The sequence below is a fragment of the Zingiber officinale genome, chromosome 8B (genome assembly GCF_018446385.1).
Source record: "Zingiber officinale cultivar Zhangliang chromosome 8B, Zo_v1.1, whole genome shotgun sequence".
NCBI lineage: Eukaryota > Viridiplantae > Streptophyta > Magnoliopsida > Zingiberales > Zingiberaceae > Zingiber > Zingiber officinale.
Genome location: NC_056001.1, coordinates 45259614 through 45274959, shown reverse-complemented (window position 1 = coordinate 45274959; position 15346 = coordinate 45259614). Strand labels below are relative to the sequence as shown.

At 33.4% G+C, this 15346-nt stretch overlaps 1 pseudogene; it reads left to right on the top strand.

Moving 5' to 3' along the window:
* Positions 1 to 6013: 6013 nt before the first annotated feature.
* Positions 6014 to 15346, top strand: part of LOC122013749 — a 46622-nt pseudogene continuing 37289 nt past the window's right edge.

Below are 15346 nucleotides of genomic sequence, written 5' to 3'. Positions count from 1 at the left end.
CACTTCCAGATTCTTGGGAGACCATGAAGCAGACCTTAACTCACAGTGAGAGTATCAAGACTTTCACTGACGTCTCACGCCATGTAGAATTGGAGGCGGAGAGAGTTGAATCTACAAGAATTTTTGGACAAGCCTATGTGGCTGTAGGTTCTGCAGGATCATATGGATCTAAGAAAAAGAAATGGTTCAAGAAAGGGAAGGGAAAGAAGAGGGAAGCTGCTGGTATGTGACAGGGCCCAATCAAGAAGATAGTCAAGAAAACTGGAAAGAAACCTAAAAACAAATTGACTTATTTTAACTGTGGCAAAAAGGGTCACTTTGCTCGGGAGTGCACTGAGCCGAAAAAGGTAAATCCAAGTGTGTCTTCTTTTCAAGAGTATTTTGTTGCTAGTTCAATGTTGTTAGTTGATTCTTATCCTTTGTGGATTATAGATTCAGGAGCAACCAACCATGTAGCTCAGGAATGAGTTACATTTGTTGAGTACCGTCGGGTACCAGCTGGCAACAAGTGGATCTATGTGGGAAACAATGCAAGAGTTGAAGTCAAAGGAGTCGGCACTTGCAAACTCAACCTCCGTGGTGGTAGAGTTTTGTTTCTATATGATGTCTTGTATGCTCCTGAAATTCGACAGAATCTTGTTTCCGTTACATGTCTTCTTGATTTAGGGTATTGTATTAATTTTTACAATCGGTCTGTTGAACTTAAGATTGACTCAATGTCAATCGGATATGGTTTTTTAACAAATGATTTTATGGTTCTTGATGTAGAGCCAGATGTCAATTATGCTATTGATGGTTGTTTTTCAAACATTGCTTTAACTAGTGATGTAGATATAACTGATGAGGTTTGGCATGCTAGATTAGGACACATAGGACAAGAACGTATGAATCGGTTAGCTAGAGAGGGTCTATTGAGCACTCGGGCTAAGATTCAATTATCTATATGTGAGCATTGTCTTGCTGGAAAAGCAACTAGGAAACCATTTGGTAAGACTATAAGATCTGAATCAACATTGCAGTTAATTTATTCGGATATTTGTGGTTCAATGAATGTCAAGGCTAGACATGGAGCTTCCTATTTCATTACATTTATTGATGATTTCTCTAGGTTCGGTCATGTGTATTTGATTTCTCACAAATCTGAAGCATTAAATTACTTCATTCGTTATATGAACGAAGTTGAGAATCAAATGGAACGTAAAGTTAAGGCTTTACACACTGACCTTGGAGGGGAGTATTTGTCTGATATGTTCAAGACAATATGTATAATGATAGAGGGATTATTAGACAGCTGACAATCCCTGGAACTCCACAGCAAAATGAGGTAGCTGAAAGAAGAAATAGGACTCTTCTTGAAATGGTTAGGTCTATGATGGCGCAAGCTAATTTGCCAATCTCCTATTGGGGAGATGCATTATTAACTGCAACCAATATACTTAACAAAGTGCCTTCAAAGTTAGTTCCATCTACCCCATATGAACGTTGGACAGGCAGAAAACCAGATTTGAGTAATCTGAGACCCTGGGGGTTAGCTGCTTATGTTCATAATAATTCTCACAAGTATGGAAAACTAGGGCCTAGGGGTAAGAAATGTATCTTTATAAGATATCATGAGACCTTCAAAGGTTATGTTTTCATAGGTGAGCAACTAGATGGAACCATCTCCGAAATAGACTCAAGAGATGCGACTTTTCTCAAAACAGAATTCCCAATCAGAGGTGATGTTGATAAAAATGTTCCTCTATTTGAGAAGGATGAGATATTATCAACAAGAGAGGTGTCGAAAGGGATACCTGAGTCTAGTCAACCGAGTGTGAGTGATATGCCGAGTCATGAGTTGACTTCTCAACAATCCAACTTACAGAGAAGTGTTCGTAAGATCAAACCTAAGAAGAGGTTTGATATTGAGAATGAGGCATTGGTAACACTTCCAATTAACGATGACGAACCTCAATCCATTAAGGAAGCATTGGGATGTAGAGTTAGAGAAAAATAGAAAGCTGCAATGGTTGAAAAATAGAGTCCATGATTCAAAATCATGTTTGGGACTTAGTCGATCTTCCTCCGGGCCGAAGGGTTATTGGGAATAAGTGGGTTCTCAAAATAAAGATGAAAGCAGATGGATCGATTAACAGATACAAAACTCGTTTAGTTGCAAAAGGATATACCCAAATAGAGGGTATTGACTTTGAAGAGACATTTTCTCCTGTAGTGAAATTTGTATCAATAAGAGTTATTTTGGCCTTTGTGGCACATTATGACTTGGAATTATATCAAATGGATGTAAAAACCGCTTTTCTTAATGGTGATCTTGACGAAGAAATCTATATGGTTCAACCAGAAGGTTTCATTGCTGAAGGTCAAGAGTAGAAAGTATGTAGACTTAGAAAGTCTATATATGAGCTAAAGCAAGCGTCAAGAGAATGGAACATAAGATTTAACGAAGTCGTTTTATCTTATGGTTTCGAGATGATCAATGAGGATCATTGTGTTTTCCTAAAAAGGGAAAAAGGAAAGTATGTCATTTTATCATTATATGTTGATGATATGCTGATAGCTGGAAATGACATAGGATATGTGAATGAAGTCAAAAAGTGTCTGTCATCACAATTTGATACAACAGATATGGGAGAAACTGAATACATCTTAGGAGTGAAGATCATAAGAGATCGTCCTAAAAGACTTTTGGGTTTGTCACAAGAGTCTTATATAAATAAGATTTTACATCATTTCAGCATGTCTAATTGCAACATAGAACATACACCTATTGTGAAAGGTACTGTGTTGAGCAAGAGTATGTGTCCTAAACCTCCAGAGGAAATAGCTGAGATGAATAAAAAATCATATGCCAGTGCTATTGGTAGTTTGATATACACTATGTTGTGTACACGTCCAGATATCAGCTATGTTGTGGGCTTGGTCAGTCGCTTCCAGTCAAACCCAGGACCGAGACATTGGAAGACAGTAAAAAGGATATTCAGATATCTGAAGGCGACAACAGATTATTGTCTCTGTTTTCAAGGATCAGATATGAATCTGAAAGGTTATTCAGATGCAGATTGGGCTGGAGGCCTGGATGATAGAAAATCCATATAAGACTATGCATTCTTGCTGAATGGTGGCACCATCTCCTGGAACAGCAAGAAACAAGCTTGCGTAGTTTTGTCGACTATGGAAGCTGAATATGTGACATGTTCAACAGTTGTGCAAGAAGCAGTCTAGTTGAGAAGGTTTCTGAAGCATCTGAAAATTACTGAGGATAGTGGGAGTCCAGTAACTGTCTACTGTGACAGTCAAGCTGTAATAGCTTTTTCCAAGGATCCCAAATATCACAGCAAAGACAAGCATATAGAAATTAAACATAATTTTATAAGGGATATTGTGGCTAAAAGAAAAGTCATTCTTGAGTATGTCCCTACACGTGTTATGCTTGCAGATCCTTTTACTAAGCCAATGACTAAAGAGTCATTTAAAGAACATGTAAAGTCTTTGGGACTTCGTAGAATGTAACACCATTGAAATAACAATCAGACTTTGTGTTTTGATTGTGTCATTTGCCATAATTTATTCAGTGTATTGGTTGCGTTTGTTACATTCATATAAGATCTCGGTGAGCATGTTGGCAGGTGGAGATTGGTCCACTCACATGGACAATCATCTCTGTTTGTTAAGTACAAATAGGGGTAAGACCGTTACTTATGAAACAACTTACGTAGCTGAAATTATGAAATTAGAGACAGATTCATAAGTTGAGGTCGCCTTGATAATTGTGTCAAGATGAGATCATTTATGTGTAAATAATGATCTAAGTAAATAAACCCACCATTTACTGAACCTGTTGAAAGTCATGTTAGAATTTATATGTTGAATTCAGGATTAGACGTTAAGTATGTTTAGATCAAAATCTGTACGATGTTAAATTTGAAGACAACATGCGCTCTTTTTTTTTTTTTTAGTAAAGAGGATAACATCGTAGCATGTGATTTATACCACATGTGCTATTGCGACAATAAAGGTAGTAGGAGAATGAATTCCTGTTTTTCTACTATGTGAGACCTTTGAGATTATATGTTAATCTCAATTTTTTGCCTTAGTGACTATTTAGCTGTTTACTTGAAGTTTTAATCAGTGTCTGCTACTTTAGCGTGTACCCTATGACTATGGATGATTCGGTCTATGGAGCATAACTAGGAAAGCGACTAATTAAAATGAATTGATTCTAGCTAAAAAGGAAGATTAAATATATTTACATCTTTTGTTGTTATTCACTGGTCGACCCATTTCTGTTATGTACGGAAATGAATGTGAATATAGGATATGGAACATGCTCATGACATAATGGTCATTATAAGAGATTAGAGATGTTCATATCGATGTAAATGAAAATTATTTAATCTAGGTAAATAGCAAGACATGGATATCTTCAAGATAATGGTTGTGTGTCACTTGAAGATTGGATGGATCCTGGATAAAGGCTATGTGCCACCAGGAAAGTGGCTATGTGCCATGAAGAGTGTGTTTCTAACTTATTTGAGCAGCTAAGTAAAGTGTTACAACTTTATTAGCATTGATTGCTCAAAGAGCGGCTAAGTCAAGGTGTAACAATCTTCTTAGCAACTGTCGCTCAGTGTGCTTGCTGTCGCACGAACTATTTTCTCTAAGTATGAATTGGATGTCCTCATATGGTCTATATGACCAAACTCTCTAATAGTCTATGTGACTTATTAAGTCTTTGTGACTTACCTGAATGAACAAGTCTTAGTGGCTTACCTTGAACGAGTGGGAGATGTTGGAAATGGAGAGAGTGCAGATGTGGGAATATAACCCATGTTCCCCACTACTCATAATGGAAAAGTCCATTATGCCCTTGGTTTATTTCCCTATATAAATGGGGTGCGTCCAAGGATCATTCAAGTGTTGGAGACGAGAGTAAGAGGTGAATATCCAAGGCGGTGGGATTTAGTTTGTGGAATTATGGAGGACTTTCTGATCTTGTGATCGCTCTTCCGACAGCGAGTTTTCGCCATTATCGATTACGGATCTGCGAGAGATCACTGTAAATTTTTACCACTTTAATTTTATATTATTCATCTATCATGCATTTAAAATATAGATCTACATTATCTACCATCTAATGAGATATATTGATAGACATGTGGATCAATTAATTCAAATGTCCAATTATCTTGAGACTGGAGTAATATTTAATCAGCACAATTGGGGTGTTGATCTCATTGGTGTTGTACAAGGACCCATATGCAATAATTCGCTCACACTCATTTTTATTTTAGCGGAGTTTTTTTTAATGACATAGACACTCCTTACAAGTACAGTAGGTTGAAGACATGCATGCCTTTTTGTTTTGTCGTGTTTATGATTTTTCTTTTTTTTTCAATCAACTATGAAACCGTTATTTTCTTTTTTCTGGAAGTAAACAAATCATATAAAAGAAACAAAAGAGTGGGCCCTATACAAAATCATGTACATGCCCAAGGGTTGGTATGGATCACCGTTGAGAGATAATACCTTTTCAACTTGATAACTTTAGAAATTAATTATCAGACACACTTTCTTTAAATAAATTGGTCTTTTGCTACTTAAAGCTGTTTTTCACTATCTTCACATCACCTTCATTATCATAAAGATGCGCTTGGCCCAACTATTTGGGCCAACTGTATTACTGTTATCTATCCATTGAGCTTTATATAACACTATATTAATACTGATCCTCGTGAATCATAATATGATAGATAAACAAGTATAATTGTAATTCTTGCAAATTTCCACAAAATCTTCTTGAGTCTAGTTTTATCTTCTGCACAATTTTGGAACATAAAGAAAAATGTAAAATGATAAATCCATACCCTCTAGTTAAAAATGACATTGCCTGCATCCTAACTACAGGCTATGATAATTTTGATCTCCACAAAACTTATTTCTCGAGTTATCAACATCAAATCATCAACCCATATTAGTTGCAACTATTTTAAGTTTATCTTAATAGATTGACATTATGCAGCATTGCACTGCTGGAAATAATCACAACTTGAAGATTTTCATAAATATAGTATGTGATTATATTGACATTTTGGTCAACTATGCCTATTTCCTTGTTTTAGGGGACAAACAACCTTTGTCATGGGAAATGCGTGTTAGAGTGGCATCTGAAGCTAGATCATTGTAACTCTGAGAACTGGAGGATATATCATGATCTGAATTCTTATAGAGTTCTTTTTGATGAGGTATGATAACTCAAATATGAACCTATTTGTGGAACTACTTCTTGATAAGGTCAATTCTTTTTAGCTAATCTTTCTTATTTGTGGAACTACTTCTTGATAAGGTCAGCTATTAATCCTTTAAGATAAGTATGACATAACAAGGCTTTTAAGATTGCTAAGTTATGCTTACTTTCATTTGATATATTTAGATTATTTTGTCTAATAGGATATATATATCTTTCCAAAAGCACTTTACAACATGTCTAGGTATATTACCTTTTGGAATTTTTTATGAGATTCTTTAGAGAGACACATCATCTAGAAATACAAAATTCTCTTTATTTTGCAATATGTAAAACTTTATCCTCATATTGTAATATTTTTTAATACATTGTGTTATTCTTTATGCTGTTCACTTCCATATATATTTTTTCTCCATTTTTATCTATGTTTTTAATTTGTAGGATGGAGATCCTCGTTTGTCTAGCTTTGGTCTCATGAAAAATAGTCGAGATGGGAAAAGTTATAGCACTAACCTAGCTTACACTCCCCCTGAATTCTTGCAAACTGGTAATTTTAATTTCTCTGTGTTAGTTTACTGAAATTCAATTTGATCTTATAAATTTTCATTTTTGTATCTAGACTATCAAACTTAATTTAATATCCGATGGGATTTAGTTTTATTGATTCGATAATCTATGGAACCTAAAATCATATTTGTAGCATAATGGCTGGGTAGAGATCATTCCTCATGATCTGTCAACAAAATGTATCTTTTAATACATGGAATCCGTGATCATATTTATAGAATACATGGCTGGCAGGCTGGGTAGAGGTCATTCCTTATTATCAGTCAACAACAAAAGGGATCTTAATTACAGTGACTCAAATGTTAGAGTATCAACCTCAACCACAATCATAACTACCTTATCTAAAAATTTTATTTTAAATTTTGGATAAGATAATAATTAAAATCCTATCTACTTCCTAAATTTAGATTTGATGAATAATTATTTTCTAGATTTAGAAAATAAAACCTCTACATTAAAAATAAAATAATATTTTTTTTAATCTCTCCTTCCATTTATTCTTTTCAATCTCTCTTCTTCCCTTCATTTCATAAATATAATAATAAAAAATAGAAGAAAGAGAAGAAAATAATAAAAAAAATTAAAGATAATAGAAATTTTAAGATAATTATTGTAGTGTATAATGAAAAATGATTATCTAAATTTAATAAATTAAGTAGTTTATCTTAAATTTTAGATATAGTTATATATATATATATATATAGAGGATTGATATCGTGCGCGCCTGCACAGTGCACGACTGCGCGCGCGCGCACGATATCAATCGGATTTTTTTTATCTTTTGACTTTTTTAATATTTTAAATTAAAAAAATCAATTAAAAAAATAAATATTTTCTTATATAAATCTCTAATACATTAATATATCCCCTCAATCTATTACAATACTCAATAAATACTTAAATTTATTTTATTTTAATTTCTTTTTTAAACTAAACACTATAATCTAATTGGAAAATCTAAACCCCAGAAGTAAAATCTAAAAAAAAAATAGCTTTGATACTATAACCCAAAGCCTGAACCCTAGAGGTAAAATCTAAAAAAAATAGCTTTAATACTATAACCCAAAGCATGAACCCTAGAGGTAAAATCTAAAAAAAAAATAGCTTTGATACTATAACCCAAAGCTTGAACTCTAAATAGCTTTGATACTATAACCCAAAGCCTGAACTCTAGAGGTAAAATCTTAAAAAAAAAATAACTTTGATACTATAACCCAAAACCTGAACCCTAGAAATAAAATTTTTAAAAAATATTTTAATTATTTTTTTAATTCAAAAATTAATTATAAAAAAATAACAAAACACAGACATTTTGAATTAAAAAAATAATATTTCTTTATATAAGTAGCTACGTTAAGATATCCCCTTAACATATTACAATATTCCATAAATATTTAAATTTATTTCATTTTTAAATTTTTTTAACTAAATATTATAATTCAATTGGAAAATCTAAACCCTAGAGATAAAATCTTAAAAAAAAAATTAACTGAAAAATTATATCCCAATTAGGATGCCTGAACCCTACTAATAAAATCTTAAAAAATATATTTTATTTATTTTTTTAATCAAAATTAATATATTTTAATTATTTTTTTAATCAAAATTTAAAAAAAAACAAAAAAATCATGATATACGTGACGCGCACCGTCACACACTGTGCATATCGTGCAGTATATCAAAATCATATATATATATATATATAGGGGAGGTGCTTTTGACTTTTTTTTTTTTCCCCATATATATATATATATAGGGGAGGTGTTTTTGACTTTTTTTTTTTTTTTTCCCGTAAAATCAATAATACGGAAGAGACTTGCGTAAATAAATTTTAAAAGTTATTATTTCCTTAAATTGATCCATGGGCTTTGTTGACATATTTTCAATAATTCTTAATTCAATGTAAATGTAAAAATAAGTTTGACTATTAATCTCCGAGGTATGTAAATAATAAAGTGTACTAATAATATAAAATAAGTTTTAACCACAAAATTAATGAATAATTTATAAGTAAATACTAAACAAATAACAATAGCAAAATATTCACATTGCAATAGAATAAATATTCATAACAAAATATAAGATTAATCATAAATTCACATTACGAGGAAACACAACAAATTTATAATTATTATCTTGCAATAATATTAAAATATCGATGAGATAACTAATTTCATACTATAATCTAAGTTTAAAAGGAATATGAATTAAGTTTAGTCTTTATCTTCATGGGATGTTTAGTTAGTTAGAGCATGACAGATTTATTATATTGACATAATGGATCAATTCTCGATGAATATATATCCTCATAAAAAAAAATCTCTCCCACCTCTAACTAATTTGGTCGTTGCTTATATGTTAATCTTATGCTTTATGTCCCTTCACATAATTTGAGATGGACTAATTATGGGATGAACGTAATCATTTTTTTTTACTTCAATGAATTATATAATAGGCTTGGGCTAAGATTTTTTTTTAAAACATCAACAAAAAAAAAAAAAAACCCGCTAATAGTAGAATTTGATTTGGGAATTTAATATTGATGTGGTGAATCACCTTTTTTTGCTTCAATGAATTATATAATATGCTCGGGCTAAGTTTTTTTTAAAAAAAAATCAACAAAAAAAAAGCCCCATGCTAATAGTAGAGTTTGATTTGGGAATTTAATATTGATGTGGTGAATAGTTGTATATAAAAAAGAATTAAAATGACCTTCGGATGAGCTTTTGGGCTAAAGTTATATCACATATTTTAGTTATTTTCATCAAAATTATAATATCTACATTATAAATAATGACAAGTATATAAAAAATATACCGTGACAAGAGAAAAACCTTTAGGGTATATTTGGTTCAAGTTATCATGTATAATCTTGGTTATATGATTACCAGGTAATCACATAACCAAGGTTATGGAAAATAAAATATAACCAAATGTTGTTTGGTTCAATATAGGTAATGCTACAAAAACTTATTTGTTTGAAGGTTTTAATGAATACCTTAGTTTAATATTTTACCGTATTACCCTCAGTTACAAAATCAACTATTATTATTATTATTATTATTATTTATTTTTTTATGTTTTTTTTACTTTTATTTTTCTTGTATATATTTTTTTTACTTTTTTATGTGTTTTTTTTATTTTTTTTAATGTTTTTTTTATTTTTTATATTTATATTTTTTTTACATTTTTTAAATTTAAATTTTTATTTATTTATTTTATTTTTTAATTTTTTTTTTAAAATTTTATAAATTTTTTATTTTTAAAATTTTTTAAATTTCTAAAATTTATTTTTTTAAAAATTTTTATTTTTTAAATTATTTATTTTTAAAAATTTTAAAATTTTTTAAACATTTTTTTTTATATTTTTAATAGTTTTTTACATTTTTTCTCATTTTCCCATGTTTTTTCTTATTGGAGGGTATTTTTCGTAAAAAAAATTCGTTAACCCCAGAATCAAGAAAAACCTTAGTTTTATGAGGTTTTCCGATTCCGGACTGTATGACCCTTTTGTTGACGTGTCGGGCATGGAACATTACTCAGGAATCATCGAATACCTAAACTAAACAAGGTTTTTGTTGATAACCTTGGATGAATAATCAAGATTATCAAGAATAACCCCGAACCAAATACACCCTTAGTGTAAGATCCTTGACACCATAATTCTTTCACGCCTACTCTCCAATAGACGTGTGGGAGTCTCAACTATTTTGATCTTCCTAATCATTCAAAACATTGATTCTCTTATTGTAATCTCCCTATTTATTATTTTTCCATATCATTCAAAAGCATTATTAAGAATTCATAATTCTTAAAATCATAATCTATACCATCTTTCCATATCACTAAGATATATATAGAGAGAGAATAAGAATGTCATGAAGTGAGATATTCGAGAAGATATGATATCTGTTGGTCCCCATGGGTATTTTGATATGATCAATCAAGTTGGTTAGGTCCTGCTTTGTTTGATCCCTGTGTCTGAGTGTGCAGGAACTTAGGAGCACAGGAAGTCGAGCGGAAGACGCAGCTAGCGAGAAGGACGACACGGGAAGGGAGCCGACGAGCTTGTTGGTGCGGGAAGCATCTGACGATCGAACTCGTGTTTTGATAATGACAAAGAATTCAAAGTTAAGATGTTTTGTATTCTAGCAAGTCTACTTGAGGATTTCAGGAAAGTCCTAGATGCGGTTAGGCAAAGGGATAAACCCTAGGGGGTGGTAATCCTAGGTCATAGGGGGTGGTAACCCTATACGGAAAGTCTTGGCAGGTCGATGACTTCAGGAAAAAAGTCCTAGGGGGTGGTAACCCTAGGTGGAAAGTCCTGGTGTCGCGAACCAGGTGAAAGACTGGACTAGCCGGGAAGCGGATGTCCAGCAGAAAGTCCGAAAGTATCGAGTGCTGAGCAAAAGTCCAGTCGATCTGGAGGATTGCACTGGCAACAGGTAAATCTCCTGAGTGGAGTAGGTGAGGACGCGTTCCTCGTAGAGGGAACAGTAGGCGTCGGGTCGACCTAGGGTTTCCGGTCGGAAATCCAAAGTCAGATCCGGACAGTCCGGAGACTGTCTTAAACATTCTTTATGATCCACACTGTTATTTTGTGGTAACCTTGTGTTGCAAGATGTTGTTTGGGACTAACATGTCTTGCAGGTACAAAATAATGAAGATTTACCTCGGATGAACAGTGTCCGAGGCGCCTCCATGAGGCTTGGAGGCGCCTCGGGTTCAAAATCCTGAGCTGGCGCGAGGAGCAGGCTTAAGGCGCCTTGGATGGGTTTAAGGCGCCTTAGACAGCTTGGAGGCGCCTTGAAGGGCTTGAAGGCGCCTTCAGGTCGCAGATCGGGATAAAACTCTCGTTTAAGGCGCCTTGGAGCTTGTTTAATGCGCCTTGGACACTGTTTATAAAGGGGGTTCGACCAGCAGCTCAAACCAACAATTTCCAAGTCTTCTTTCTTCAACGTGCTGCTCTGAAAGACTCCCGGAAGTGCTGCTACAAGTCTCCGACGACCCAGAGCTCCAAGATTTCTCTTTTCGTCGTCGGTATAGATTTCTTTTATCACATTTCTTGTAATACTTAGTTTGTAATAATCGAGCTTATAGTTGTTGTCCACCGGAAGCGATCAAGGATCGCGGGCCTTCGAGTAGGAGTCGCCTTAGGCTCCGAACGAAGTAAAAACCTCTTGCGTCTTTGTGTGTTGATTTATATTCCGCTGCATTAACTCTTATCCGATAGTTTTTACGATTCCGATACGAACAAAATAGCCGTGAGCGCTATTCACCCCCCCTCTAGCGCGGTCTCGATCCAACAATTGGTATCAGAGCGGGGTTGTTTTGAACTGGTGCAACCACCATTCAAAGCAGTTTTTTTTCGAGGTATTTTGTTGCGGAGTCAATTAGAAATTAGCTAATTAGCTAAAGTTCTAAATTCTTTTCTAATCAGTGTTGCTCAAAGTTGGTCAATACCACTTGAGCTCGTTATTTTTCTTCTTCCTCCCGCACCACTAATCCAAGACTCAGTCTTGGAATAGATCTTTTTGTTTTTGTTTGTTTAGGTCTAAAATGACTCAACAAGAAGGATATATCACTGTTCGTCCCCCACTATTTTCTGGAGAAGACTTCGGATATTGGAAGGGGCGAATGGAGATATATCTAAAGATCCAGTTCGACACCTGGATGATAATCAAGACAGGACTTCAACTTCCAACTGATACAGACGGTAAGCCTACATCCTGTGAAAACTGGGAGCCAGCCTTTATCAAAAAGGTGGAAGCCGACGCCAAAGCTACCTGCACCATCCAGTGCGGTCTTACCAAGGAGGAGCTCAACAGAGTCGGTCCCTTTTCAACCGCAAAGGAACTCTGGGAAAAACTGATCGAACTCCACGAGGGCACCACGGACACAAAAGTAAGTAAAAGAGATTTATTATTTAATAAATTGTATAATTTAAAAATACAGGAAGGTGAGACGGCGAGCCAGCTTCACGCGCTCATCCAGGACATTCTCAACTCTCTTCATGCAATTGGACAGAGAGTCGAAAACCGGGACGTCATAAGGTACGCATTAAATTCGTTTCCAAGGAGTACATTGTGGGCATCAATGGTAGATGCCTACAAGGTCTCCAAAGACTTATCTTCTTTAAAGCTAGACGAGTTATTTTCTGAATTTGAACTTCATGAACAAACTAATGCACAGCCATCTGAGAAGGGTATTGCTTTAGTTGCAGGTACGAGTCTAACACGGGAACCAAGAGTACGGCGAAAAATTGAATCGGAATCAGAAGACGAACCCGACTCAGAAGATTCAGAGGATGAACTGACCAGCGAACTCATGAATCTTGTGAAGAAGCTCTACAAGAAGAAGAAGGGCTTCAACAAGAAAGATCTGAAGAAGGCAGTTCAATCCAGGGAGGCCCAACCGAACTCAAAGGTAAAGTTCGAAGTCACTTGTTACGGGTGCAACCAGAAGGGGGCATATCAAAGCCAACTATCCCAACCAAAAGGAGGCCAAAAAGCAAAGAAGAAAGAAGGCCCTGAAAGCAACCTGGGACGAATCTTCTTCGGAGGACGACGACGATGAACTTGATCAAACAAGTCTACTCGCACTTATGGCCCGGGACCAGATCATCGAGAGCGAGTCAGAAGCCGAGTCCGAGCAAAGCCACGGATCCGCATCCGTTTCAGAAGGGCCAGACTCCACTGTAAGTATTCCAAGGTTTAATAATTTAGTTAATTACCTACTTCGCAAACTAGCTAAATCAAACCTTAGGATTAAATCACTTCTAAAGGAAGTAGCCGTCCTTAAAGAAGTGACAAACACTAATTCTTTACCTGATCAAGTTCAAACTGGAAATTCTACTCAAGTTCAAAAACTTGAGGAAGAAATTTCTAGTTTGAAAAATCAGGTAAAAGATTTAAAAAATACTTTAGAACGATTTTCTCTGGGATTCAAGAATTTGGACCTAATTCTTGGGACACAAAGAGCCGTCTATAACAAAACTGGGTTGGGATATAAAAGTAAAAAGAAATATAGATCTTATTTATCCTTAATAAACAAACAAAGTAGTAAATTAGTCCAAGCATGGGTCACCAAGTCTAAATTGATCAATCAAGTTGGACTTGGCTAATACTGGGTTTCGAAGGATCAAATACACTACCTCGATAGACCAGATCGAGGCTATGATCCAGGGAAAGCTAAAAGGAAGACGATCTTAAAAATTTAAAATTAAATTCAAAATCAAAATTAAAAATTCGAAATTAAATTCAAAATTCAAAATCAAAATTAAAAATTCAAAATTAAATTATAAATTCAAAATCAAAATTAAATTATAAATTCAAAATCAAAAATTCGAAATTAAATTATAAATTCAAAATTCAAAATTAAATTATAAATCCAAAATCAAAATTAAAAATCAAAATTAAATTATCAAAACAAAAAAATTGAAATTAAATTATAAATTCTAAATTCTAAATTCAAACTAAAAACTCGAAATTAAATTATAAATTCAAAATTCAAAAATAGATGGTGGATCCAAACTAGCTGGCACCTCCAACTGAACTACCCGATAGGGTAACTGAACCTAATTTACCCGAAATGGGTAAAACAAGAGTAAATTACCCGACAGGGTAATTAAGGCTAGTTTAAACGGGCTAAGTTTAACTTGAACCACAGTACCGGTGAAATTTTTGGATGATAGTACGTTAGGGAAACTTGGGCATCGCATGTCTAGGAAGATATGACTTCAACCTGGTGCATTTGGCCAAGTGGAACTGACCGAAGCTACCCTTAAATGGATCCTAACTAGTTAGACCAAGGATTAGTATTAAGTTCAATGGGTAGAACTATTTGGAAAACCTCGAAGACATGGTTACTCTAATGGGCTCCGTGTGACTCACCATAGCCCAGAAGTTTTATCCAAAGAATGCTTACTTGTTGAAACCAAAGCTAAACCTGAATCTAACACAAAGTTAAACCAGACCCTTAAATTCAACAATAATTCATCTCACAACAATTATAGGATTCCCTGATTGACAATCTAGATCGGGTGAGATAACTAAGAAATTAAAATTAAATTATTTTAACTTTCAAAATTATTTTTCAAAATGGTTTTAAAAACTAAATTTCAAAAATTATTTTAAAAACTAAATTTCAAAATTATTTTAAAAACTAAATTTCAAAATTATTTTAAAAAAAACTTAAATTTCAAAATTATTTTAAAAAACTTAAATTGCTTAAATTTCAAAATTATTTTAAAAAACTTAAATTTCAAAATTATTTTAAAAACTTAAATTTCAAAATTATTTTAAAAACTTAAATTTCAATAACTTAAATTTCAAAATTATTTTAAAAAAAAACTTAAATTTCAAAATTATTTTTAAAAAAAAACTTAAATTTCAAAATTATTTTAAAAACTTAAATTTCAAAATTATTTTAAAAACTTAAATTTCAAAACGTTAATAACCATAGGCTTAAGTGTTTGCTAAATTACCTTGAATACAATAGAGTAAAATAGAAAATCTAAGGAGTCTACTTCAATGA